General features: G+C 39.3%; 1 protein-coding gene across 1 annotated transcript in view; it reads right to left on the reverse strand.

The window, feature by feature from the left end:
• Positions 1-22700, reverse strand: part of CRACD (capping protein inhibiting regulator of actin dynamics) — a 256557-nt gene extending 233857 nt beyond the window's left edge. The window contains exons 1-2 of the mRNA XM_088021156.1: positions 22585-22700; positions 21868-21959 (exon numbers count right to left, since the gene is read on the reverse strand). The gene's annotated coding sequence lies outside the window, so the exon portion shown is untranslated. The remainder of the gene's footprint in view (positions 1-21867; positions 21960-22584) is intronic.
• Between the last annotated feature and the right edge of the window lie 4340 nt (positions 22701-27040).

Below are 27040 nucleotides of genomic sequence, written 5' to 3' on the forward strand. Positions count from 1 at the left end.
AAAGCAGCTTTATGATGTTATTATTTCACTAACTAAAAATGAAGATTTGACTGCATCTGAGAACAATTCTTGTTCTCTTATAAAAAGACAAAATTGCCAAAAAAAATCTATACTCATTGAATCTATTTTTGTAATACTGGCATCATGAAATTTATCTGTTTTTAAGAACTGAGATGGAACTCTGGGAGCGGAAAGAAGATGTGATTAATAGTTCCTGCTTTGATGTCAACCTATTTGTCAATGCTAACTCTATAGCAGACCACACTTGGAGTTGATCACATACACAAAAAGTGGGTTCTTATATGCACCCATCTTATTAAAAAAAGAACTACAGAGGCTAGGCTTCCATCTTCCAGGTTCACACCGCTACAGAGAAACATCAGGAACCACGGCTATTTCTAAACTTCTTAATGACCTTCACTCTCCTTGAGAATTTGTTCTGTTTTGTTTTGGCTTTACTTACTAAAATTAAAAGACAAGGGATCATGTACTAAAAACTTATGCTATCACCTCATGCTATTTCTCCATCTATCACATTGTAAAGACAATTTCCTGAAAATCTGTGCTGCACGTTTTTTGCTCACTTACTCAGTTTCACATAATCACCACAATCTTTGCCTGACTCAAAGAGCCAGGAAGTGCACATTGGTGTTTTCTTCCCATTCTCCTAACTATGGGTTTGGGTAGAGTAGTAATGGCAATTTTCTTTAACAATGAAAACTATAAGCACACTACTGCAGCTTCAATTTATAAACAATGACAATTCAGGTCAAAAGGGAAAGTTTCTCAAGAACGTTGGATACAGCAGTTGCAAAAAGAAGACTTAATGAAAAACATCGTGTAGATGGAACTGTGGTGCACAACCCTGTCCCCAAAAGAAATAACCAGAGGGAAAGCTTATCTGGCTACAGACTGAAACAGTAGGTAGTTTTTCTCTCACCAACATGAGCTACGGGCATACCAGAACAAATATACAATGAGCAAAATGTACAACTAACAAAGAAGAAGATATCATAGGGAAAAGGGTGAATACCACAGGCAAAATATTAGTGCTGAATCAAAGTAGATAGAGATATGGAAGAAAATGAGAAGTATTGGGGTTATTAGCAAAGTTTTGGGAAGCAACATGGAGGAAAAAATACTTGCATTACCTAACTCAACTCCTGTCTATGTCAGATGGCTGGACGTAAGCAGCCCTACATTTCTCAGGATTCACTCCTGGCCTTGCCCACTGAAATCCCAGAAGAAGCACTTGTAATCTCTAAGGGAACATGAATCCAGACTGTGACTCAAAGACTTTGGTCATCTTGTCTTCTCCTGGGAGCCTTCATCAAACAGTGGCAATATTACCATCTACTTATAGAGCTTAGGTTTGTGCTTGCTGCTTGTTTTTTATATTAATCCCTTTTCACCTTAATGTATAACTGTTGTAGTTAAGAAAACATGTGAACACTATCAAGAAAGTGAAAAGACAACTCAAAGAATGAAAGAAAACATCTGCAAATCATGGATCTGATATGTGATTAATATCTAGAATATATAAAGAATTCCTACAACTCAACACCAAAAAAAGCAAACAATCCAATTCAAAACTGGGCAAAGGGGAAAGGATTCTGGGAGGATGGCAGAGGAGGAAGCACGAGGAATCTGTCTCCCCACCTAGAAAACAACTCACAGTGGCAGAACCTGTCTGATGCAATTATTCTGCAACTCTGGAGTCTGTTGAAGACCTGAAACTTCCAGGGGTAAATCTGAACTAAAAAACACAGTTAATTTTGGTCAATTTTAGTTCTTAGCACAGTACCAGCTAGCTATCCTCCATCCCCAGCCAGGGAGTGGCAGGCAACTGTGTTTGCATGTGTTCCTAGAGCAGCTTGCACAACTGGGAGCTACCGTGGGCAAAAAGGACTCTCTCCTACGAATACTGGGGATCTGTGCTCTGATTGCTGACTGGTGCTTCTGACCACGTAAATGCAGACAAGGAGGCTGGCAGCCACTGTTGTTGCACCTTCCCCTAGTACTGCAAGCCTCTCCCCCTCTGGCTGAAGTGACTTCCAAGGGATTTAAAGGGCCAGTGTCTCCACCCCTCCCCCACTTCACTTTTCACTCTTTCCCCTTCTCAAGGAGCTAGGCATTAAAGACTAAGACATTCAAAAACAACTGTGAGTTACTCCACACAATGCCAGGGCAGCAGCTCTTTCTGACCACGGGTTGTGCCCCCATGCTTTAATAAAACCACCATTTTGCACCAAGAAAACAAAACAAAACAAACAAAAAAACACATACACGGGAAAAATTAGAAAATGATCACATATGCCCAGGGAAAGGCTCAGAAAAGACCTTCAGGTTAATCCTCAGCACAGACACCACCTACAACAATCAAAAAACCAAAAACAATAACAAAAAAGAGCAAACCCTAGGTAAAAGGGATAATCTGATTTCCAGAATTACCACATTATTAGATTAAAATGTCCAGTGTTCAACCAACCAACCAAACAAAAATCACAAGTCATACAAAGGAACAGAAAAGCATGACACATTCAAAGGAAAAAACAAATCAACAGAAACTGTCCCTGAAAAAAGACCTAATGGCAGATATATTAGACAAAGATGTTAAAGCAAGTGTCTTAAAGATACTATAAGAACTAAAGGGAGACATGGAAAGAGTCAAGAAAATGATGTGTTAACAAAATGGAAATATTAAAGAGAGATAAAACCTAAAAAGAAGCAAAACAAATTCTGAGCTGAAAAGTACAATAACAGAAATGAAAACGTCACTAAGATGTATTCAAAGGTAGTTGTGAGGAAGCAGAAGAAAGAATCAGTGGACTTGAAGATAGGACAATGGAAATTATTGTCATTACAAAACAGAAAAAAAGGGAGCTGAAAGGAAAAGAAACAGAGCTTAGGGATATGTGTGTGTGTCACCACGGAACAGATGAAAATACCCATTATGGGAGCCCCAGAAGAAAGAGACAGAAATGAGCAGAAAGAATATTTCAATAATGGCTGAAACTTCCCAAATTTGATAAAAGACATGAACATAAACACTCAAGAATTTTAATGAACTCCAAGTACTTTGAACACAGACCCACACCAAAACACATTATAATGAAACTTTCAAAACACAAAGGGAAAGAGAAAATCTCGAAAACAGCAAGAGAATTGAATCACTACATACAAGGGATCCTCAATAAGATAACCAGATATCTCACCAGAAACTTTGGAGGCAAGAAGACAATAGACTAATATATTCAAAGTGCTAAAAGAAAAGAACTGTCAAGTAAGAATCCTATATCTGGCAAATCTTCAAAGGTGAGGGAGAAATTAAGACATTTCCAGATAAAAAAAAGTTGAGAGAGTTTGTGACCACCAGACCTGGCTTGCAAGAAATGCTCAAAGGAGTCCTACAGGTGAAATGAAAAGACACTACACAGTAACTCAAAACTGTATGGAAAAATAAAGATCTCAATAAAAATAAATATACAGGCAATTATAAAAGCTAGTATTTTTGTAACAACGGTTTGTATCTGTATTCTTTGTTTTCCACATGATTTAAGAAACTAATACATTTAAAGAAAAAAGGTATTATTAACATGAGAGCTGCCATTACTGTAACTTTAGTATGTGATTCCCAATCTTGTTTTCTACATAGCTTAGGAGACTAATACATTTAAAAGGATTATTAGTTTATGATTTGGGGCACAAAATGTATAAAGATGTAATTTTGTGACAATAACTAAAAGGGGTGGAAACAGAGCTCTAAAAAAAATGTTTTTGGATGTTATTAAAGTTAAGCTATAAAATCATGTTAGCATGTTATAACTTTAAGAATATTAACTGTAACCCTCATAGTAATCACAAAGAAAATAGCTATAGAAGAAATGAGAAAGGAATTTAAACATTTTAAAACCAAAAAAATTAACTTAACACAAAAGAAGACAGTAATATAGGAAATGAGGGACAAAAAAGCTATAGGACATATAGAAAACAAATAGCACAATGACGGAAGTCCCTCTTTATCAGTAATCACTTTAAATATAATTGGATTAACTCTCCTAATAAAAGACAGAGATTGGCAGAGTGGTTAAAAACATACGACCCAACTATAAGCTGTCTATGAAAGACTCGAGATCCAATGACACAAACAGGTTAAAAGTGAAAGAAAGAAGAAATATTCCATACAAAAAGTAACCAAAAGACTGCAATGGTGGCTATACTAGTATTAGACAAAACAGACTTTAAATTTAAAAATATTACAAAAGACAAAGGATATTAAACATTAATAAAAGGTTCAATACAGCAAGAAGATATAATAATTATAAACACATATCTAATGACAGACCATCAGATTATATGAAGCAAAAACTTCACATGGGACATTTTCCAGGATAGACCATATGCTGGGCCACAAATTAAGTCTCAATAGATTCAGAAAGATAGATATCAGGGCACCTGAGTGGCTCAGTCAGTTAAGCATCTGCCTTCAGCTCAGGTTATGATCCCAGGGTCCTGGGGTCAAGTCCCACACTGGGCTCCCTGCTCTGCAGGGAGTCTACTTCTCCCTCTTCCCCTCCTCCCACTCAATCTCTTTCTTTCTCTCTCTCAAATAAATAAATAAAATCTTAAAAAAAAAAAAAGATGTCATACAAAGTACCTTCTCTGACCACAATGAGATAAAGTTAGAAATCAATAACAAAAAACTGGAAAATTCACAAAATTGTGGAAACTAAACACTACACTTTTTAAACAACCAATGGACCAAAGAAGAAATAACAAGAAAAATTAGAAAATACTTAAGAGATAAATGAAAATATAACACAAGACACCAAAACTTATGGGGTACAGCAAACGGTGCTAAGAAAAATTTATAGCTATAAACACTTACATTAAAAAACAAGAAAGGGTTCAAATCGACAACTTAATTTACAACTTAAGGAACTAGAAAAAGAACAAACTAAACCCAAAGCTACCAGAAGGTAGAAAAAAAAATTAGAGCAGAAATAAATGAAATGGAGAACAGAAAATTTGAAAAAAAATCAATGAAACCAAAATTTGGTTCTTTGAAAATATGAATAAAATTGACAAACTTTTAGCTAAATAAACTAAGAAAAAAAGAAAAGACCCAAAATTACTAAAATCAGAAATGAAAGTGGAGACATTACTGATTCCACAGAAATGAAAAGGATTAAGAGAGTACTATGAACTGTATGCCAAAAAATTCAATGACCTACATAAAATGGGCAAATTCCTTAAAACACAAAACCTACTAAGATTAAATCATGAAGAAAGAGAAAATCTAAAGAGACCTAGAACAAGGAAAGAAATAGAATCAGTAATCAAAAATCTCCCAACAAAGGAGAGTCCTGGACCTGAGAGCTTCACTGGTGAATTCTACCAAACATGTAAAGAACTAATACCAATTCTTCTCAAACTTTTCAAAAGAATTGAAGAGGAGGGAACACTTCATAACTCATTCTATGAGGCCAGCATAACCCTGATACCAAAGCCAGACAAAGACATTAAACGAAAACTACAGACTAATATCCCTTAGAATCACTGATGCAAAAATCTTCACCAAAATACTAGCAAACAGAATTCAGCAGCATATTAAAAGGATTATACACCTTGACCAACTAGGATTTATCCCTGGATTGCAAGGATGGTTCAACATACAAAAATTTATCAATGTAATATGTCCTATCAATAAAATGAAGGAAAAATACCACATGATTATCTCAATTGATGCAGAAAAAATATCTAACAAAACTCAATATTCTTTCATGATAAAAATATTCAACAAATAGAAATAGAAGGAAACTACCTCAACTTAATAAAAGTCATATATTAAAAACCCACAGCAGGGGCGCCTGGGTGGCTCAGTCATTAAGCGTCTGCCTTTGGCTCAGGTCATGATCCCAGGGTCCTGGGATCCCTGCTCTGCAGGGAGTCTACTTCTCCCTCTCCCACTCCCCCTGCTTGTGTTCCCTCTCTCTCTGTCAAATAAATAAATATTTAAAAAAACAAAAAACCCCACAGCAGAGTTTTTTGTTTCATAGAGACAAAGACCATGAAGAGTGCTTGACAACTCCTCAGCTGGCTCCCTCCATGAAGGTGAGGGAAAGGAGGGGAGAATTCTTATGTTTTGATTTTAGAACTCTGAATTTAGAGCGATTAGCCTTTACTCAGAAAAATAAAGTGGTGTTTTTATTTCCATTAAAAAAAAAACCTCACAGCAAACATCATACTCAATTGTGAAAGACTGAAAGCCTTTCCTCTAAAACCAAGAACAGGCGAGATGTTTGCTTTCGTTACGTTTATTCAACAAAGTACTGGGAATTCTAGCCAGAGCAATTAGGCAAGAAAAGGAAATAAAAAGTAACCAAATTGGAAAGGAAGAAGTACAATTATCTCTGTTTGCAGATGATATGATCTTATATGTAGAAAACCCCAAAGACTACACACACACACACACACACACACACACACACACAAAGGTGTTAGAATACATGAATTCAGCAAAGTAGCAGAATACAAAGTCAACACACAAAAAATCAGTTGTATTTCTACACACAAACAATTAACCATGCAAAAAGGAAATTACAAAAACAAATCCACTTACAATCATATCAAGAAGAATAAAATACTTAGGGGGCGCCTGGGTGGCTCAGTCGGTTAAGCATCTGCCTTTGGCTCAGGTCATGATCCCAGGGTCCTGGGATGGAGCCCCGCATCAGGCTCCCTGCTCAGTGGGGAGTCTGCTTCTCCCTTTCCCCCTGCCCCTGCCTGTGCTTGCTCTCTCTCTCAATATCTCTCTCAAAAAAAATAAAATACTTAGGAAATAACTTAACCAAAGAGGTGAAAGACTTGTACAATTAAAACTATAGAACAGGGGTGTCTGGCTGGCTCAGTCAGTAGAGCATATGACTCTTGATCTCATGATCATGAGTTCGAGCCCCACGTTGAGCAGAGATTACTTAAAATAAATAAACAAATAAAAATAAAACTACAAAATATTACTTAAAGAAATTAAGGACAACATAAATAGATGGAAACACATCACATGTTCAAGGGTTGGAAGACTTGACATTGTTAAAATGTCAATACTACCGAAAGTAATTTACAGATTCAATGCACTCCCCATTAAAATCCCAATGGTGTTTTTAGGCAGAAATTGAAAAACTCATCCTAAAATTCACATGGAATTTCTGGGGGCCAGAATAATCAAAACAATCTTGAGAAAGAAGAACAAAACTGGAGGACTCACATTTCCTAATTTCTAAACTTACTACAAAGCTACAGTAATCAAAACAGTATAGTATTGGCATAAAGACAGACCTAGAAACCAATACAATAAAACAAAAGCCCAGAAATAAACCCCTGCACATATGGTCAAATGATTTTGGCAAGGGTGCTAAGACCATTCAACGGAGGGAAAACAGTCTTTTCAACAAATGGTGCTAGGAAAACTTAATATCCACATGCAAAAGAAAGAAACTGGATCCTTACCTAACACCATATACAAAAATTAACTCAAAATGGATCAAGGACCAAATGTTTCAGGATGTAAGACCTAAAACAATAAAACTCTTAAAAGAAAACACAGGACAAAAGCTTCACAGCATTGAATTTGGCAACAATTTCAACACCAAAGGCACAGGTAACAAAAGAGAAAATAAACTGGATTTCACAAAAATCTTTAAATTTTATACATCAAAAGACAGTATTCATAGAATAAAAAAGCAACCAGAGAATGGAAGAAAATATTTGCAAATCATATATTGGATGAGGGACTAATACCTAGAATATACAGAGAAATTCTAAAACTCAACAATACAAAAGCAAACAACCTAAATAAAAAGCAGACAAAGGACTTGGATAGACATTTCTCCAAAGAAGATATAGGAATGGTCCATGAGCACATGAAAAGATGCTCATCATCACTAATCATTAGAGAAATGCAAATCAAAACCACAATTAGATATCACCTCACACCCATCAGGATGGCTATTATCAAAAAACAAACAAAAAACAAACAACCCCCCGCCCAAAAAGACAACAAGTGTTGGCAAGGATGTGGAGAAATTGGAACCCTGTGCACTGCTGGTAGAATGTAAAACAGTATAGCCACTGTAGAAAACAATATGGTGGTTCCTCGAAAAATAAAGAATGGAATTACCGTCTGATCCAGCAATTCCACTTCGAGGTCTACACCCAAAAGAACTAAAAACAGGGTCTTGAAGAGATATTTGTACACCCATGTACACAGCAGCCTTATTTACAATAGCTAAAATATGGAAGCAACCCAAGCATTGACTGACAGATGAATGTATAAACAAAATGTGGTATATACATTCAATGTAATAGTTACTCCCCTGCTTTTTTTTTTTTTAAGATTTTATTTATTTATTTGACAGAGAGAGATAGTGAGAGGGAACACAAGCAGGGGGTGTGGGAGAGGGAGAAGCAGGCTTCCCGCTGAGCAGGGAGCCAGACGCAGGGCTCGATCCCAGGACGCTGGGATCATGACCTGAGCCGAAGGCAGACGCTTAACCGACTGAGCCACCCAGGCGCCCCTCCCCTGCTTTTCAGAAGTTTATGATATGCCACTTTACTTTTACCAAAGACTCACATCAATGCCTGTTTTCACTAACTGAAAGAAATCTGAGAAGGATTTTTTATTTTACCAAAAAAAGGCAAAAAGTAAAGATAGCGTTCAGCATTTGTTGTGCAGCGAGCCATTATAGAGGCAGTGCACAGCCCGAGCAGCGACAGTGGTGCTGCCAAGCTCCTTCCCCGGGCACTACACTCAGCCTCTCGGCATCAAACCTCCATAGATTTGAGCTGAGCCTGCGAGCATCCATGTTTATTGTGATTTATTGCGTGCATCCGTCAGCAAGAGGTATCATAGGTAACAGTAAAACCTAGGAGGTTATTTTTGGGGTCTGGGAATGCTCAAAATATTTTTCATGTAAATTAATTGTAATTGCCTCTTCATTTTATGCCATTTCAGCTTACAAAGGGTCTCATAGGAATACTCTACTTTCGGACAGCAGGAGAAACCTGTATTACTATTATAACAAGTAATAACAAGTGAGGATGTGGAGAAATCAGAACCCTTGTGCAATTGCTGGTGGGATTTTAAAATGGTCTGGTCATTATAGAAAACAGTATGGCAGGTCCTCAAAAAGTTAAACATAAAATTACCCTATGATACCAGCAATTTTACTCCTAGGTATATATCCAGAAGAATAGAAAGCAACAACTCAAAAAGATACACAACAATGTCCATAGCAGTATTATTCACAACCCAAATGTCTATCAACAGATGAATTTTTTAAGATGTGTTTTATATATATATATATATATATATATATATATATGATGTAATTTTATTCAGCCATAAAAAGTAATAAAGGTCTGATACATGCTACAACATGGGTAAATCTTTAAAATATTATACTAAGTGAAGTGAATCAGCCACAAAAGGACAAATATTCTGTGATTCCATGCATATGAAGTACCTAGGATAGGCAAAATCATAGAGACAAAGTAGAATAGGGGTTACCAGGGGATGGGGGAATGAGGGGTTACTGTTTAACAGGCCACAGAGTTTCTGTTTGGGATAATGAAAAAGTTCTGGAATTGAACAGTGGAGACGGTTGTATGACATTCTAAGTGTACTTAATACCAATGAACTATATACTTAAACTGGTTAAAATGGTGGGGCCCCTGGGTGGCTCAGTCGGTTAAGCATCTGACTCTTGATTTCAGCTCAGGTCATGATCTTGGGGTTGTAAGGTCGGTCACCCCATGTTAGGATCTGCACTCGGCGGGGAGTCTGCTTCTCTCCCTCTCCCTCTGTACTTCCCCCTGCTCACACACAGTGCACGCACTCTTTCCTTCTCTTTCTCTAAATAAATAAATCTTTTTTTAAAAAAGTTTAAAATGGTAAATTTTATGTTATATATATTTTGCCACAATAAATATATTTTTAAACATTTGAGGAGAAAAAACAAAAATATTGGAAATTCAAACATAATAATCACATATTAACATGACCTGTTAGTACTATGTCCAAACAGAATTCCCCTTTCTCTCTCCTTCCTCCCCTTCTTTCCTTCCTTCTTTCCTTTCTTCCTTAGGTCTTTCCTTCCTTCTCGCCTCTATACCAAACAGCTAAACATTCTGAGGAAGATAGATGCACGAGGGAATTTTAGTAAGACTTTAATTTTAAAAAGATAAATCATATTACAACAGGGACCGGCAGAATGAGGAAATCTAGAGCAGGGATTATAAACAACCAGCAGGCAGAACCAAAGACCCAAAAGGTACTTCTATCCTCAGTAAAAGGGAAAATGAAGAAAGAACAAAAATACATGTGCAAGCCCCAAATTATAAATCACTCAGTTCTATAACAACTGCTTGTAACTATCTTAAAGGATAAGATGAGTTAAATAATTCAGCCAGGGCCAGTTCTACTGGCTGTGAAGTACTGAGGAAGAAACAAAGCCACATAGCCTGGATTCCAGGCCAGCAGAGGTCAGGGATCACATCTTACACCATCTCGAAAAGTACAGCCTACCACCCTAGCTTCCCAACACTGCAGACATCATTTGTGGGAAATCAATTTAAAACCCTTAACAGTCCTCAATAAAGAGTAAGTCCAGATTTCCCAACCTAATATCTCATATAAAGAACAAGGCAGTTTTATGCATACTCTTCTGCTGATAAGTGCTCAACTATTTCACATCTCCAAGGAAAAGGTTATGGGCCAAAGAAAAATGTTTGCATTCTTCAGCCTTTCACTTGATTTGACAAGGATCATTGATCTATACATCAAACTTGGAAGACGTCAAGATAGACCTAACTTATTAATGATTCTTAAAAAAAAAATCATAATGCCACTCTTACGATTATAACTGGCAGAAATGGTCTCCTAAGATGCGTTCCAGCTCTAATTAAAATAGGGCTGTCCCAGAGCTCCCAGTTAATTTTAATTTATATTAAAATAACTCAGAAGAGCTATTCAGTATATTGAACAACCTCCTCAAATCCAGTTGGTTAAATGTTAGCATCTTCCCTTTCCATAAGTCGCAAGGTTTGAGATAGATCATGTGCGGAGGGAGAGAGGGGGCATCCAAATTACCAACACAAGTGGCCTTTTTTCAGGACACCAAAGAAACTGTTTTCTAAAATGAGATTATGCTGTACTTAGTCAAGCTATTTAAAAGATGGAGTGCTAAAAAGATCCTGCCCATCAATAACCATATTGGTGGAATTAATCGAAACTGTAAGAACAACATCTATCTGGAAACTGATTTTAATCAATGTTGAAGAGACTGAACTACCACAGCTTTTCACTTAATTATACCTATGATCTGAAAGCTGGAAGAGATTCCAAATATTCCCACAGCTCTTCTACTTCAAAGTGCTCTGGGCTACTCTATCCAGAAACAGTGCCACGTTTCACTCCACTCACTCAGCTTTACTTTAAAGTACTTAGGACATTATATTATATACTTACATGTTTACTATTTACTGTCCCTCTCCCACTGGAATATCGCCTCCATCGCAAAGGGCCCTGTGTGTCTGCTCTTGTATCCAAGCACCAAACGATAGCCCTTGGCACAGACCAAGCCCTTGGTAACTACTGTATCTGTTTACTGACTGACTGGATAATTCTTGCCCCATACCCTTTGATTTTATACATGAGATTATCTGAGGCCCAGAGGAGTAAAGTGACTTGCGCAAGGTCACCAGGCAAATTAGAGGGAAACCTGCCCTTAGAATCAGGCCTCTTAAATCCCAGTCATCCTTCCAAAGTCAATGCGATCATGCCACTGGCTGCTTAGGATAGCTCTCCATTGCCTTAAAAAATGTCAACACTCCTTACCTTTTTCAAATCTCTCCAAATTTTGCCTGACCCACTTTTCTAGTCCGGCCTCTACCACTCCCTTCCACGCCAGATGTTCCTGCCACCTCAATATACCATGGCTTTCGTGCTTACTTTCCACCCCCTCTCCATCTGTCAAAATTCTCCCCATCCTTCAAGACCCAGCTCAAATATCACTTCCTCTGTAAGCTACCTCCTTATCTTTCTTTATTCAATCCTTCTTCACCAGAATAATCATTCCTTCTGAGTTGCCATAGCATTTTGATGCATCCTAGCACACTTTAAATTCTGCCTTGTGTTTCTTCTTCACTAGACTGTGAGTCCTTCCTTTTCCTATTCACTAGCCACTCCACACTGCCTGATACAAACAGCTGGATCAGGGGGAAAGGGAGGGAATTCAGGGGAGGTGTTCTACCCCTTCCATGCTCAATGACTCCCAATGCAACAACAGCCTCCCAGCATCCCAACTGGCTGCCCCAATGACAAAGGAAAAAACTTATTGTTAAAAACAAGAGGTAACATTAAACATGACAGTACATGAAATCAGATAGTGAAATGTAGACCATAAATTAAATGCATTCATTCTGCAACAATGTAAAAATGCTACATTCTTAAATTAGACTGAGACAAAGTTATTAGTATTTTTGCATTCAAGTACTCTGGACTCCCCCAACCTTTGTTCTTCTCATGCTTTACCCATGGTACCCAGCACATGGCGTGTACTCAATACATGTCTGGTGCTATAAGATAAAGTGGGTTTCCGATGACTCAGGCCGGATGGGATGTGGATGGTCATGGTACTTGTGAAAATTAATAAAAGGATACGTCATTTAGAATGAAGTCTCGAGACCAGCAGGGGAGCTCTCACACCCAGCACCCCAGCTCAATTTCAGGCCCAAGGGCAAGTGGCACACTGCAGGTGGATACCACTTTTACAATCCCAGCAGCCCAGACAATGAGAGGCAGTCACAGTTCAGCCAATGAGAAGCCCCTCCCAACTCCCCCCTTTCCTCTATAAAAAAGCAGTCCACTGCTTTGTTCTCCAGTCTATAGTTCTGCCATAGCTTCCATGTCCCAAATTGCATTCTCTGCTATTCCCAAAAAAGCAAATCTTTTGCTGATAAAATAACTGGCAGTTTTATTTTTAAGGTTAACAACCTTGGGCACCTGGATGGCTCAGGTGGTTAAGCGACTGCCTTCCACTCAGGTCATGATCCTGGAGTCCCAAGATCGAGTCCCGCACTGGGCTCCCTGTTCAAGAGGGAGTCTGCTTCTCCCTTTGGCCCTCCCCCTCTCATGCTCTCTCTCTTTCTCATTGTCTCTCAAATAAATAAATAAAATCTTAAAAAAAAAAAAGGTTAACATCCTTTTCCTTAAGCTTCATACCACAGGGCACTGTTACATATTCTGGCCTACTCAAAGGTAACCATTAAGAAATTGCTATCTTGTTTTGTTTCTCTATATCCAGGATCAACCAGGTTTTTGTAACAGACAAAAAGCATAGAAAAATGGTCATCGGGAAATCTTTTTATAAGCCAATCTTCTGGAAGTAATCACGTATCTTCTTTCAACCTCCACACCACCCCTACTTAAAAAGACAAATTCCTGGGGCGCCTGGGTGGCTCAGTTAAGCATCTGCTTTGGCTCAGGTCATGATCCCAGGGTCCTGGGATCAAGGCCCATGTCAGGCTGCCTGCTCACGGGGAGCCTGCTTCTCCCTCTGCCTCTCCCGTTCTCCCTTTGCCTCTCCCCCCTGCTCATGCTGTCTCTCTCTCTCAAATAAATAAAATCTTTTTTTTTAAAGATTTTATTTATTTGAGAGAGAGAATGACAGATAGAAAGCACGAGAGGGAAGAGGGTCAGAGGGAGAAGCAGACTCCCCGCTAAGCAGGGAGCCCGATGTGGGACTCGATCCCGGGACTCCAGGATCATGACCTGAGCCGAAGGCAGTCGCTCAACCAACTGAGCCACCCAGGCGCCCTAAATAAAATCTTAAAAAAAAAAAAAGATAAATTCCTGCACATTTTTATCTAGTATGGATGATGAGATTAATTGAAGTGTCAGAGGTTGCCTGACAAAGTCACTGTTCACTAGCTGTCATTAAGTCACTGATAACAAACTGATGGTGTCTTAGAACTGTGTGGGCCAGAAAGAAAGACTAGATCTAAAGGTGCATAAAGTGAACATCTTTTAGATGTTAATTTGAGCTGCCTGTGCTATTTGAGAAAGCAAAAATCTCAATCAGAAATAATAAGGACAACAAATTCGGTCCTAAGGTTTTCTCCCTTTTTATCATTGCCAATTAAAGACCATAATGTTCACAAAACTGACAGAAAACCCACATTCTGGGGCCATGGCTTTGTACCAGCCAACTCTGGCTAGTTCTTCCTCAACTGGCACATCAGGAGCATTCAGGGTTAAGAAAGAATAACTAACACCTCATAGCTCTTTCTTCAGAATATAGGCTAAGTAAGCAATGTCTCTTCACTTTAGCTCTTTTCCTTCCAAAAGGGGTACAGCCTGAAAATCTTGCTGCTTTGTCCATCAAGGTTCATTCAAAACCATCTGAAATTTTTGTAATAATACATATTAAAGTACCTCTTTAATGAGCACTATCTTATTTATCCAAGTTACAGCTGTTAATGTCTAATATCTTAATGCGTTTTTCTCAGAAGTAAATAAAGCTGTAAGACCTCTGACCTACATAGGAAGCTAAAACTTAGTCTAAACATCAACATTATAAACAAACTTTCCCTCCTATATATGAGCGTGCACGCACACACAAATTGGCATAACACCTAATGTACAGTGACTCAAGCACAGATCTTGCAACTTAATGATAATTGCCATGCACTAAATGGTCCTCTAATGGTTTAGAGAGTTCCATCTTCCAGAGCACCTAACCTATTAGCAAGAAGAGATTACAGGCAATGGAAAGAACTCAGCTCAGTTACTTAACCTCTGAACCTTAGCCTTCTCATCTGTAAAATGAGGGGCTGGTTTAGAACAGTGCTGCCCAGTAGAATGCAAGCCACAAATGTGAGCTGCATATGCAGTTTTAAATTTTCTAGTAGGCACATTTAAAAAAGTAAAAAGAAACAGGTAAAATTAATTTTAGTAATGTTTTATTCAACCTAACATAGCTAAAATATTATTTCAACATATAGTCTATTTTGAAATTATTAATAAGGTACTGTACATTCTTTTTTCATACCAAGTATTTGAAATCTACACCACATCTCCCTTTGGACAAGCCACATTTCAAATACTCAGCAGCCACATGGACCATATGAGACAGCACAAATCTACATGATCTTTGGTATTTTTCTTGTTACTGGAGGTAATTTCAATAAAGCGAAGAAGAGATGCGTACATCATAGGAGACTCAGAAAAACTGTAAGTGTTCCCCTGTTAAATTCAGTGAAGTTGGATCTGTAAACAACAGAGTAGGTGGTTTGATCTACTACTTGCAGACTCACCCTCTTCTCGCTACCACAGCCGTTATCCTACAAACCAAAGGGAGATTAAGAACATTCAGGAAAAGTGTACAACTGCTTAATGAATGAGACTCTTAGAAAATCCTAACTAGGAAAAAACAACTGTTAAAATGAGACTTCAACAGAAATGACAAAGAAAAATAACTGACAACATGTTATCTTCCACATATTAAGATAATGCTATGAAACCAATTTGCACATGCTTTTGGGATTGCTTCTCTAATTACTCAACATCCACTGTTCTAGAGAGAGTCATGCTGCTCCTCTCACACTGTTTTGTTTATTAGTCCCTTTGTGATCAATGATCTGCCTTCGCCAGATGGTTAGTCTGGGTTAAGAGTACAATATGAGATCAGAGAACAAAGCAAAGCTAACTGGCCTTCCTAAGAATTGAACCTGTGACCCTGACCTCATTAACTCTAGAAAACAGTTAACCCATCACAAACATGCCTGGGCAGCTGCATCACTAAGAGTGCCAAGAAAGTCCACTGCGTCTGTCACAACAATGCTCTGGTAGAGAAAAAGTCACTCTATATTTATTAAGAACTTTTCAAAATGAAGAAAATCCTGCATGCATCATTGAAGCAGTCTGGAATTCACCAGCAGCGTCTTCTCTGCTGGATCAGTCACAAGCTTCCCTAAGAACATCAGCTGTCGCGCCCATCTAAGACCACAAATGGCTTTGTCAAGGGCGTTCAGTGTACTGATGTTTCCTTTTCCAAAACAGTGATCATAGGACCATGGCCTTTCCTTTCTATGTCTGTGTGAGGAAACCACTGGTTAACAATTATAAACCATGGGTTAACAAGAATTTTCACAAATTACATATTGAATCCAGCTTATCTCAGATTTAAATAATGACTGAATTTCTCTATTGCATCCCCCCCACTGCCTGTTCCCCTTTTTCCCCCTTAGTGCCAGCCAGTCCCTCACCAGGGAGGCCAGTGGGCATTTGGGTGGATTGTTCTTGCCTTCCCTGGTAAGAGCCCGACACCTTTTTAGTAAATTGTCATTCCTTTCTTGTTACTGGGAATAATTCCTCTTAGCAGCTGCTACCTGTTTTACATCCTAACAACCTGTCTCTAATTAGCTGAGTACCTACTTCTGATTTAAATATCTCCCAGAGTGTTTCAGGGATGCAGTTTTTGTATCTTTTCCTCAAACACTTAATATTTACTACAGTACAAGTTTTAGAAGCAAGTTTATTGAAATTTCCTCTTAAGCCTTAAAGTACGCTTTTGAAAAATTCTACAAATTCCTGAAAGAGCTGGTGAAGATTTTAAAATCTGATTGAATATATTTCTGCTTTTCGTTTTCACATTTCAAATGGAATCACCTTTTCACATGCAAACTTATTACAATATAAAGGCTATTACACATGGTTGGGCTGTTTGGCTTCTTAAATGTTTCTCATAACATGTAACTATAAGATATTCAACATCTTTTAAAGGTTTTTACTGTTTTTTAATTTCCACAAAGCTACTTAAGAATTTTTTAAATGTGGGCGCCTGGGTGGCTCAGATGGTTGAGCGTCTGCCTTCGGCTCAGGTCATGGTCCCAGGGTCCTGGGATCGAGTCCCGCATCAGGCTCCCTGCTCCTTGGGAGCCTGCTTCTCCCTCTGCTTCTCCCTCTCTCTCTCTCCCTCTCTCTCTCTCCTCCTCTGTCTCTCATGAATAAATAAATAAAAAAAAAAGAATTTTTTAAATGTATGGATTAAGAGTTTATAATCTTGCATTTCTCATATAGCTGTAGAAATCACACATATATGTAAGTCTAATATATGCATATGGATCTGCCTCAAAGCCACTAGCATAAACATCTAAATTGACTGCACTCTTATCTCTAAGAATTTTCACATTGACAGTAAGAGTACTATCATTTTGTTATACATCTAAAACTAAAACATTGTATGTCAATTATACTTCAATTAAAAAAATAGTACAAAATGTAACGGTAACCAAGTTTAGTATCAAATTACAACAATTCCATGGCTGGAATGTTTCTTGATGCTCTCAGAAACTATACCAATTCACTAAGGGTCAAGTGTTAGACAAAAGGAATGTTAATAAATTAAGCATAAGATGTAAGCTTACTAAATCTGTATGCATTTCACTAGTAGCAAAACAATTTTTTGAGGGCTAACCTAAGGATGAAATCGATATCCAAAAATAAATAAAGCAATATATTCACTTTTATCTAATCTTAACAGAAAATGAAGACTAATGAACAGAAACATACGGATTTTCAAACCAAATAAACCATGAAACCATGAAACTTCTTTGTCTAATATATCATCATGCTCTACACAAACTCTGATTTTAAAATTATCAAATTTGAAAAGACTCACGTTAAGTCAACAAATAAACTGTTTAAACATAGAGTTAGAAGTTAAAAGCTCCATGCACAGAGACACTATAATGCAAAAAAGCAGGAGCATATTTCTATACTTTAAGGTATAGAAGATATTTAAGCAGCTGGTAATCATCTCATTATTATACTCCTACATATCCACAGCAATAGGCAAACCAGACACTACAAGGGTCTGAATCTATAAGATGCAAGTGTGAAAGAAACAGTGAAATCTGCTTTTCCACTATCATTTAAAATCACCTATTTGTAAATTCTAAGTACCATTTTTAAAATATATTCCCTTACAACATGCTTTAATTCTTCCCGACAATAGTTTTAAAAGAGGAAAGTCCCAAGAACCAAAAAATTAAAATTGAAATACTGCTAAAAATTAAGAAACACTTGCAAAGAACTGAAATAAAAAAATTTTAATAGGGCGGTTAGTTGTGCTTCCTTATAAGTACTTTACAAAATAAATACTTTTACTGCCCAGTGAGTTTGAGACAAATCAATATACTATAAAATACTCTTCGTGGCTCTTAAGTCTTCATTTTGTGCCTTAACAAATGCTGACATTCATTCGTAATGAAGTCTTTTTATGGTTACACAGCTATTTCATGTCTCTTTTGAAGACATATTAAACCTTTGGGTGCTCAATAAAACTGACCAATTAATTGACTCTATCGTAAAAACCTGAGAAGCTATTCCCAAATATTTACATCAAAGAATAGCCAAAGTCAAAATGAGTTACTAGTCTACCCAATATATTTTCTTACTTTACTAAGCTGAAAATTTTCCTCAAATGGGTCCTTTCAAAGGAAACTACAAAAGATGTACCACAAGGGGTAAATTCTTAATACTGCCATTCAAATTTACATAAAAAGAATGATAGATCTACAGCAATCACTGTGACAGAATATCGGAACAGGGTAAGACAGCAGAGAACTCTGCGGTCAAACAGGACTCCGTATGAGTTCTTGCTTCATCTCTACTAACTTTATGACCATGGGCAAGTTAATAAAACCTCTCTGAGTCTTAATCTCAATTATCAAATGGAAACACAGGGCCAAATTACAGGCTGTTGTGAGCCCTAAATTAGATAACATATATAAATAGACTGCTTAGCACAGTACCTAGATCATGATACCCAATAAATGACTGTAATTACTACGAAATTTTTAAGAATCTATTTTCAGTTTAATATTCATTCCAAATGTAGATGATTAAAAGGAAAAATGTAAAGATTCAATAAAAGATTTTTCTTTCATTTAGCCCAATCATCCTTTACATGAACGATTTTCAAACTTCAGGTCCTACCCATTAATGGAATCTGAAATCATTCAGTGGTTCTTTTTTTTTTTTTAAGATTTTATTTATTTGACAGAGAGAGACACAGCAAGAGAGGGAACACAAGCAGGGGGAGTAGAAGAGGGAGAAGCAGGCTTCCTGTTGAGCAGAGAACCCGATGTGGGGCTTGATCCCATGACCCCGGGATCATGACCTGAGCCGAAGGCAGATGCTTAACGACTGAGCCACCCAGGCGCCCCTCATTCAGTGGTTCTTAACCAGCATTTTTAAATAAGATAGAATAAAAATATAAGAATGAATTGTACATAGGAAGTTTAAGCTTGATTCATGAATTTCTTTTAAACATATTTGTAATGTGTTTGTATACTGGATGGCAACATAAAATTCACCTCTTACTGTGCCAAAAAAAAAAAAAAAATTAAAAGCCACTGCTTTAAGGGTACCTGGGTGGCTTAGTCAGTTGAACATCAGATTCTTGGTTTCAGCTGGGGCATGATCTCGGGGTCATGAGATGGAGCCCTGTCTGGGGCTCCCCGCTTGGCAAGAAGTCTGCTTGAGATTCTTTCCCCCTCCTTCTCATTCCCTCTCTGCTCCTCCCCTGACCCCTCACATGCACTCTCTCTCTCTAAAATAAATAAATAAAATATTTTTTTAAATAAATAAATAAAAGCCACTGCTTTACATTATAATAATGGGAATAAAAATAATTAGTTGACACTGAATGCTTTGTTTGTGCTATGCACATACATGATTTCATTTGATCCTTCCCCAGACCCTATAAGATAGGTACTATGACTTCCACCATTTTACAGATGAGGAAACTGAGACTTAGAGATATTTAGTCACTTACCAAAGATGCAGTGCTAGCAACTTGTTAATCCAGGGTTCAAATTTAGTCACCTGACTCTAGAACTTGCACATTTAACCATTTCAGTAATTACTAGGTTGTAAAATATAAGTTTTCCTTATATAAAAGTTATTCAAAAGTTTGACATTTTCATGAAGCCTAATTTGAGACTGATTTTCTGGAGTACACTGTATCTTGAAAAAGGCAGTGTGGTTCATAGGTGAAAACACTAGGCATGAGATCCAGCTTCTGTCCCTGGTATTGCTGCTTCAGTGGCAGGGAGTTGGCAAGTCATTTAATCTCACCATGTCTGGATTTCCTCACCTACAAAACAGGAGTGATAATATCTGGCCTGCCTTCCCATAGGCCATTGTGAGAAAGTACATGTACATATAACAAGTGAAATGCTTCAGCGTGCTACGCAGTTATCTGAGATGATCATTAATACCACCCAAGGGGCCCCACTCTTCATAGAAACATACATCAAAAAAGATCAAAAAAGGAAGGTCACCAGGCTTTTATAAACTATATGTGGAAACATTGTGCACAATTTTGACACAGAGGCCTTCAGTAATTGTTCATTAAACTAAAAGAAGCAAATCAATTCAATCTGCATGCATGTTTTATCCATTTTTGTTTTATTTTTCATTAATTCATTCTTTCCGTAACTATATTGAACACCTACTATAAGCCACGTTAGAAATGTGGACTACAAAAAAAGACTATAAACTGTCCCTTGCCCTGGAGAATTTCATATTAATTTCAATTAATTTTTGTAAAATACTTCTTTATCCAGCAATAATAGCTTACGTTTATTATAGTGTGTTATAGTTTAGAAAAAACTACACGGTAGCTTTTGTTTCCTGCACCAAATGCCTAAGTATGTCAAGTCAGTATTACTATTTTCTTGACTCCAAATTTAGTGCTAAGTACTAAATCTTTTTTTTTTTTTTAAGATTTTATCCATTTGTTTGACAGAGAGAGAAACACAGCAAGAAAGGGAACACAAGCAGGGGCAGAGGGAGAGGGAGAAGCATGCTTCCCGCAGAGCAGGGAGCCAGATGCGGGGCTTGATCCCAGGACCCTGGGATCATGACCTGAGCCAAAGGCAGACACTTAACGACTGAGCCACCCTGGCGCCCCAGTGCTAAATCTTTAGAGTGAAAGTTTCTCAGTGTCAGAGGTGACTGTAAAAATAAGGTTTTGAAGAAAATACATTTTAATACTGGAAAGGGGCAATCTAGTAGCATGATTTTTTTTCCCTTCACATTTCTGAGTTGAAGCAATCTATAGTGCAGCCATATCACCTACATAAGATGCATTTTTCTTTTAAAAACCTGCCTTTAAAATTTCTTTTCTTACAGGCAACTTTCTGTTGAACATATTGAACTAGGATTCAGTTTTCTCACAGAATAAAGAAGGCAGTAGTGAAGGTGTATTTCCCTTGTTGACATTTTTAAAATAACTCAAAATTGATTGTATTCAGATTCCCGAGTCACATACAATACCAAATAATTGTTAGCCATTTTATATATAATTCAACAACTAAGATAGGTGATTTTTACAGGTGAACATCGATTTACTGACAACTTAATGAATTGAAATTTGCTACAAGATATATACTAAGAACCGTTTACTAAAATTGCCTTATCCTTTGTATTCTAACCACTCCCTCTCCATCACCACCACCCCCAACATTCTCACACTCCCTCACCTACACCAGATCAGTTTCCGGGCCATTATTCGTAAAGCCATATTAAAATTTCACAACACATGGTCGTAGTTACTAGGTTCCCCCCCCGCCCCCCTCCACCTACTGAGTCAACATGTCTTTATATATACATTCTTTCTTAAAAATCCAGAATTCAGAAAATATCACGATGCCTCTTTTCTGAGAACAAACATAAAATGTAAAGGTCTGCCCTTCTGTTTACTGATAACCATGAATAAAAGCCATACCCCCACCTACTGTATCCGTAGGGTTGGGAGGTCCAATCTCACCACTACAGACCTCTGCAAGAAATGACGGTTACAGGACCAGGAAAACCATCGCAAGAACGCCTGGGAGAAGATAAGGAAAACACATTCTACACCACTGGCAGTGTGCAGTCTCCCGGCTCCAGCCCTTGGTAAACAGGGAGAACCTTTGTCTTGCCTCAGCCATCAAACTGGTGGCTCATCAGAATTGGGGCAACAAGAGTTTGTGCGAAATGGCTTGGCAGAGGTTAAACAAAGCAATGCAGCTCCGGCGTGGGGAGAGGGCTGAGCACGGTCGGCGTCTGAGATCCCAGACGGCGAGGTTTCGCTCTACCCTCGCCGCAGCAGGGACCCGACCCCGGGACCCCGGGACAGGATGCCGCTGCGCGGGAAGGAGAAAGGGAATTAGAAGGTCCCACGCTCTCGGCAAGTTCCCGGGGCGCAGCCCGTCCGCAGGTTCCCTCGCGTGAGATCCAAAGCGGCGCACACCCAGCGCCGGTTCCTCGGGGAAGGTTCCTGCCGTGCCCGCGGGGACACCGCCCCAAAGTCCCCGGGGCGGCCACATCGAGCCCACGTCCCCAGGGCAAGGGCAAGGTCGGGAATCCCGGGGCGTCGCGGGGGCGCAGACTGGGGGGTCGCGAGTGCAGGGGAGAAGCCCGCCCGCTCCCCCCATTGTCTGGCTCCGGCCGCGGGCCGACAGGGCGCTCACCTGAGTCTCCGCCTGGTGCCGTGGCTGGCAGAGCGACTGGACGGCGACCGGCGGTCCCGCGCGGGCCGCGGACGCGAGCAAGCCGGCGGCTGCCCCGCAGCACCGGCAGCCTCCGCAGCAGCACCAGCAGCGCACCCGCCCCTCAGGCGGCCGCGGCCTCCATTGCTCTCCCCGCCGCCGCCAGCGCGCGGCACTGCGCGCCCAGGCCCGCGCGGCGCGGTCACGTGTTCCGCCGGCGCCTCGGGCGCTCGGACCCGCGCCGCCGCCCCGCCCGGCTTCGTCCCCGAGCGCCGACAGCCGCCTGGCACTGGGCGCCCGAGCTCTCGCGCCCGCCGGGAAGGGCGCGCATCGGACAGCTCCCCTCCCTGGAGGTGCCCAGGCACCGCGAGCCGGCCGAGCGAAGGGCGTGGGATTGATGAAAGCCTTCCCGGCACTGCAGGGGATGGCTCGAGGGACCACCCAACGCCTGGGGTCTAAGGTTGCTGGGCGGGGGGCGGGGGGGTGGGTCGCAGGGAGGCTCGCGTGGGGGCAGAACCCGGGACCATCAGTCATCACCCCGCGACAGGCAAAGCCGCTCCCTGGTACCTGGGCGAGCCAGAGACTAATGGGAGCCACCGGGACTCCAGAGGGAGCTTCCCCCGCAGAGCCCCAGCAGTGAGAGAGAGAGAGCACTGGGACTTCTGGAAGTCAAACAAGCTGAAGGATGCCCCACAGAAATAGAAAGGCTCAACATTGCTTTGCTGAGCCTCTATACATCAGAACAGAGTGACATTGACGTTGGGCATTATTGTTCCCAGCCATAATGAAATTAAAGATTGAGTTTGATATTTGAAGGAAAATATGTTAACTTTTCATTTTGTGGCCTAACTGGAAACACTGAGACTCTTTCTCCATACTTTTTGCTATGACTGTTTTCAGTGGAACTCGGAAATCATTTTCTAGTGATCTTTTCCTTCACTATGCACGCAAAGATGCTAAAAGTAATTCAGTATCATTATTAGTCAGGAAATTGGAAACAAAGTAAAAAAATCCTCTGTGACAGAAGATGATAGGTCGGGCTTCCTGTTCAACGGGGAAGCTGCTTCTCCCTCTCCCTCTGCCCCTCCCCCCTGCTAGGTGCTCTCTCTCTTTCTCTCAAATAAATAAATAAAATCTTTAAAGATAACAGGTAATCCTCAGAGGTACTCAATATTCTTCCCACCGAACAGAGAGCCTGACGCGGGGCTTGATTCCAGAACCCTGGGATGATGACCTGAGCAGAAGGTAGACGCCCAAGGACTGAGCCATCCAGGGGCCCCAAGAATAAACTTTGATCCTAGGAGAACCTAGTGCATGTTGCTTTATCCAACTGGGTTTTTTTTTTTAATAAATATTTTAATTACCAGCATAAAATATGGTTGTGTGTTTTTGTCAATATATATAGGTAAAATGTGCTTGCATTTTCTAATTGATGTCTGCTTTATTCCAAATAAGCATAATGAAGAATTTTACAAGGGGCTGAACAAGTGCCTTCTGATTTGAGAATCACTATATTGTACACCTGAAACTAACACTGTATGTTAACTATACTGGAATTGAAAAAAAAAAATTCTGATTTGATCCAGTAAGCACTAGGACTTCTCAGAGCCAAAAATTAAATCTGTGTAGGACATATAACTGAGATATTTTTCTTGACATATTTAGTCTTGCCAACTACATGAAAACATACTCTATAAAAATTCAAATTTACATTAATCAAGTGTAGATCTTTTAAATTTGTAGGACAAGATACCCCAAATTACACAGGCTTCAAATATTGAAAGAGTTCTAGAGAACTTAATGCTCATGATAGAGCTTTCTAGTTGGACTTTGTGTCTCAGAGGCCTCAGAAATCAGAAGCTATCAGGCACCACTTTTGACAGGTGCTGTTTTTTCCGTCACTTTTCAAATACATTGGCTCTTACTACATACGGGGCTGTAATAATAGTGTGACACAGCAAACCAGGTATCAGCCCATTATTCCACTTTTGAAATAGCTGCCTTTCAGTTAAGACATAGATTTTCAGAGACCATAATATAATACAAAAGATGCTGGGACACCTGGGTGGCTCAGTCGGTTAAGCGGCTGCCTTCGGCCCGGGTCATGATCCCAGTGTCCTGGGATCGAGCCCCACATCGGGCTCCTTGCTCAGCAGGGAGGCTGCTTCTCCCTCTCTCTCTCCCTCTGCTTGTGCACTCTCTGTCAAATAAAATAAAAATCTTTAAAAAAAAAGATGCAGAACGTTACGAATTTTTAAAAATATTTAACCACTTAACTGCTGTACCAGGGGGTGTGGAAAGGATGTGAGAAAGAGATTATATAGTTAAATCAGTAGTTCTCAATTGTGGGTGATTTTGCCCTCTAGGAGACATTTGGCAGTGTCTGGAGACATTTTTGGTTGCCACAACTGATTAGCAGGTGCCACCACTGGTATCTAGTGGGTAGAGGCCAGAGATGCTGCAAACATCCTGCAATGCACAGGACAGCCCCCACAACCAATAATTATCTAGTCCAAAATGTCGGTAGTGCCAAGGTTAAGAAACCCTCAGACAGACCATGGACTCCCAAAGTCTCTTGATTCTGTACTCCAGCATGTCGGCTTGTCAATCCTTTCCCTGTATGCTAACATCGAATTTTCTTAGTGCTCAGTAAAGGAGTACAATAACAAAATCTTTCACTGGGTGGAGAGACTAATGAACTGAGTGGGACAAAAAATAATTGTGCAAATGAAAGTCATATGGATAATAAATAAAGACAAAATATAGGGGAAAACTAAGGTAGTAGAAATATTGGGGTGTAGGAGGATCTTAACTGTCCCTTGAAACTTTTTCAGAGCCCTCTTGAGTCTGCCCAATAACCTTGACCTCCAAAGTGAGAAAATTGATGTGTATCATCATTTTGAAAGTTTCTGTTAATCAGGCATAAGGTTACTAATCACCTCCTGACCACTCCAGGGGATGAGCTGTTGTGAATGTTCAGAATTTATTGTGAGTGAGGTGGGCTTATTTAAATGGCTCAGAAGGTAGGCAATAACTCCTGGGTTGGGGTGGGAAATCAGAACGCTTATCCTGTCCATTGTACTGGCTTTCTGTCTCTATGCATGGGTCTGTCGTTCCACTAGACACTTCATCAAATCTGTAAAATGGGGATAACTGTTGTATCTCACATATCTAACATCTGAATTACAAAGTTATGAGGGTATCTAAAAATAAACTAATAGGTGCGTATACTAGGCAAATATTAATTTTAAAAAAGCCATATGGGTCACCTGGATATCCAGATGCAAAAGAATGAAGCGGGACAACTATCTCACAGCATTTACAAAAATTAATTAAAAATGGATCATAAACTTAAAGGTAAGAGTTAAATTATAAAACTCTTAGGAAAAAACATGAGTAAATTTTTACATCCCTGAGTCGGACAACAGTTTCTTAGATGACACCCAAAAGCACAAGCAACAACAAAAAAATAAAATTAAACTACATCAAAATTAAAACTTTTTGTGCTACAAATGATACCATCAAGAGAGTAAAAATATATTTGAAAATCATATGTCTGATAAAGGGACTTGTACACAGAACATAAAGAACTCATATGACTCAATAATTAAAAAGGCAAACATCCAGGGGTGCCCGGGTGGCTCAGTGGGTTTAGTGTCTGCCTTCAGCTTGGGGCGTGATCCTGGGGTCCTGGGATCGAGCCCTGTGTGGGGCTCCCTGCTCGGCGGAGAGTCTGCTTCTCCCTCTCCTTCTGCCCCTCCCCCGGCACTCTCTCTCTCTCTCTCAAATAAATAAATAAAAAATCTTTAAAAAAATGGCAAACATCCTAATTTTAAAATGAGCAAAGGATCTGAATAGCTATTTCTCCAATGAAGATACACAAATAACCAATAAGAAAATGAAAAGATGCTCAACACCATTAACTATCAGGGATATGCAAATCAAAATCACAATGAAATACCTATTAGGATAGCTATAATAAAAAATATAATAACATGTTGGCGAGATTGTAGAAAAATTGGAACCCTCATACATTGCTGGTGATGACGTAAAATGGTGCAGCCACTTTAGGAAACAATTGGCAGTTCCTTAAAATGTTAAATATGGAGCTATCATGTGGCCCAGAAATTCCACTCCAAAGTATACACCTCAAGAGAATTGAAAACATATCCATACAAAACATGTACATGAATGTATATGGTCAAAAAGTAGAAACAATCCAAATGTCCATCAACTGATGACTGGATCGAACAAAATGTGCTACTAGCCATACAATGGAATATTATTTGGCCATTAAAAGAAATACTGATACATGATACTACATGGATGAACCCTGAAAATCTTATGCTAAGTAAAAGAAGGCAGACAGAAAGGACCACATATTGTATGATTCCATTTATACCAAATTAACCTGTATGACAGGTTAATCTATAGAGAC

The sequence above is a fragment of the Eumetopias jubatus genome, unplaced genomic scaffold (assembly GCF_037043125.1).
Source record: "Eumetopias jubatus isolate StellerSeaLion01/CBP00866 unplaced genomic scaffold, mEumJub1_p1.0 scaffold_2, whole genome shotgun sequence".
Lineage (NCBI taxonomy): Eukaryota > Metazoa > Chordata > Mammalia > Carnivora > Otariidae > Eumetopias > Eumetopias jubatus.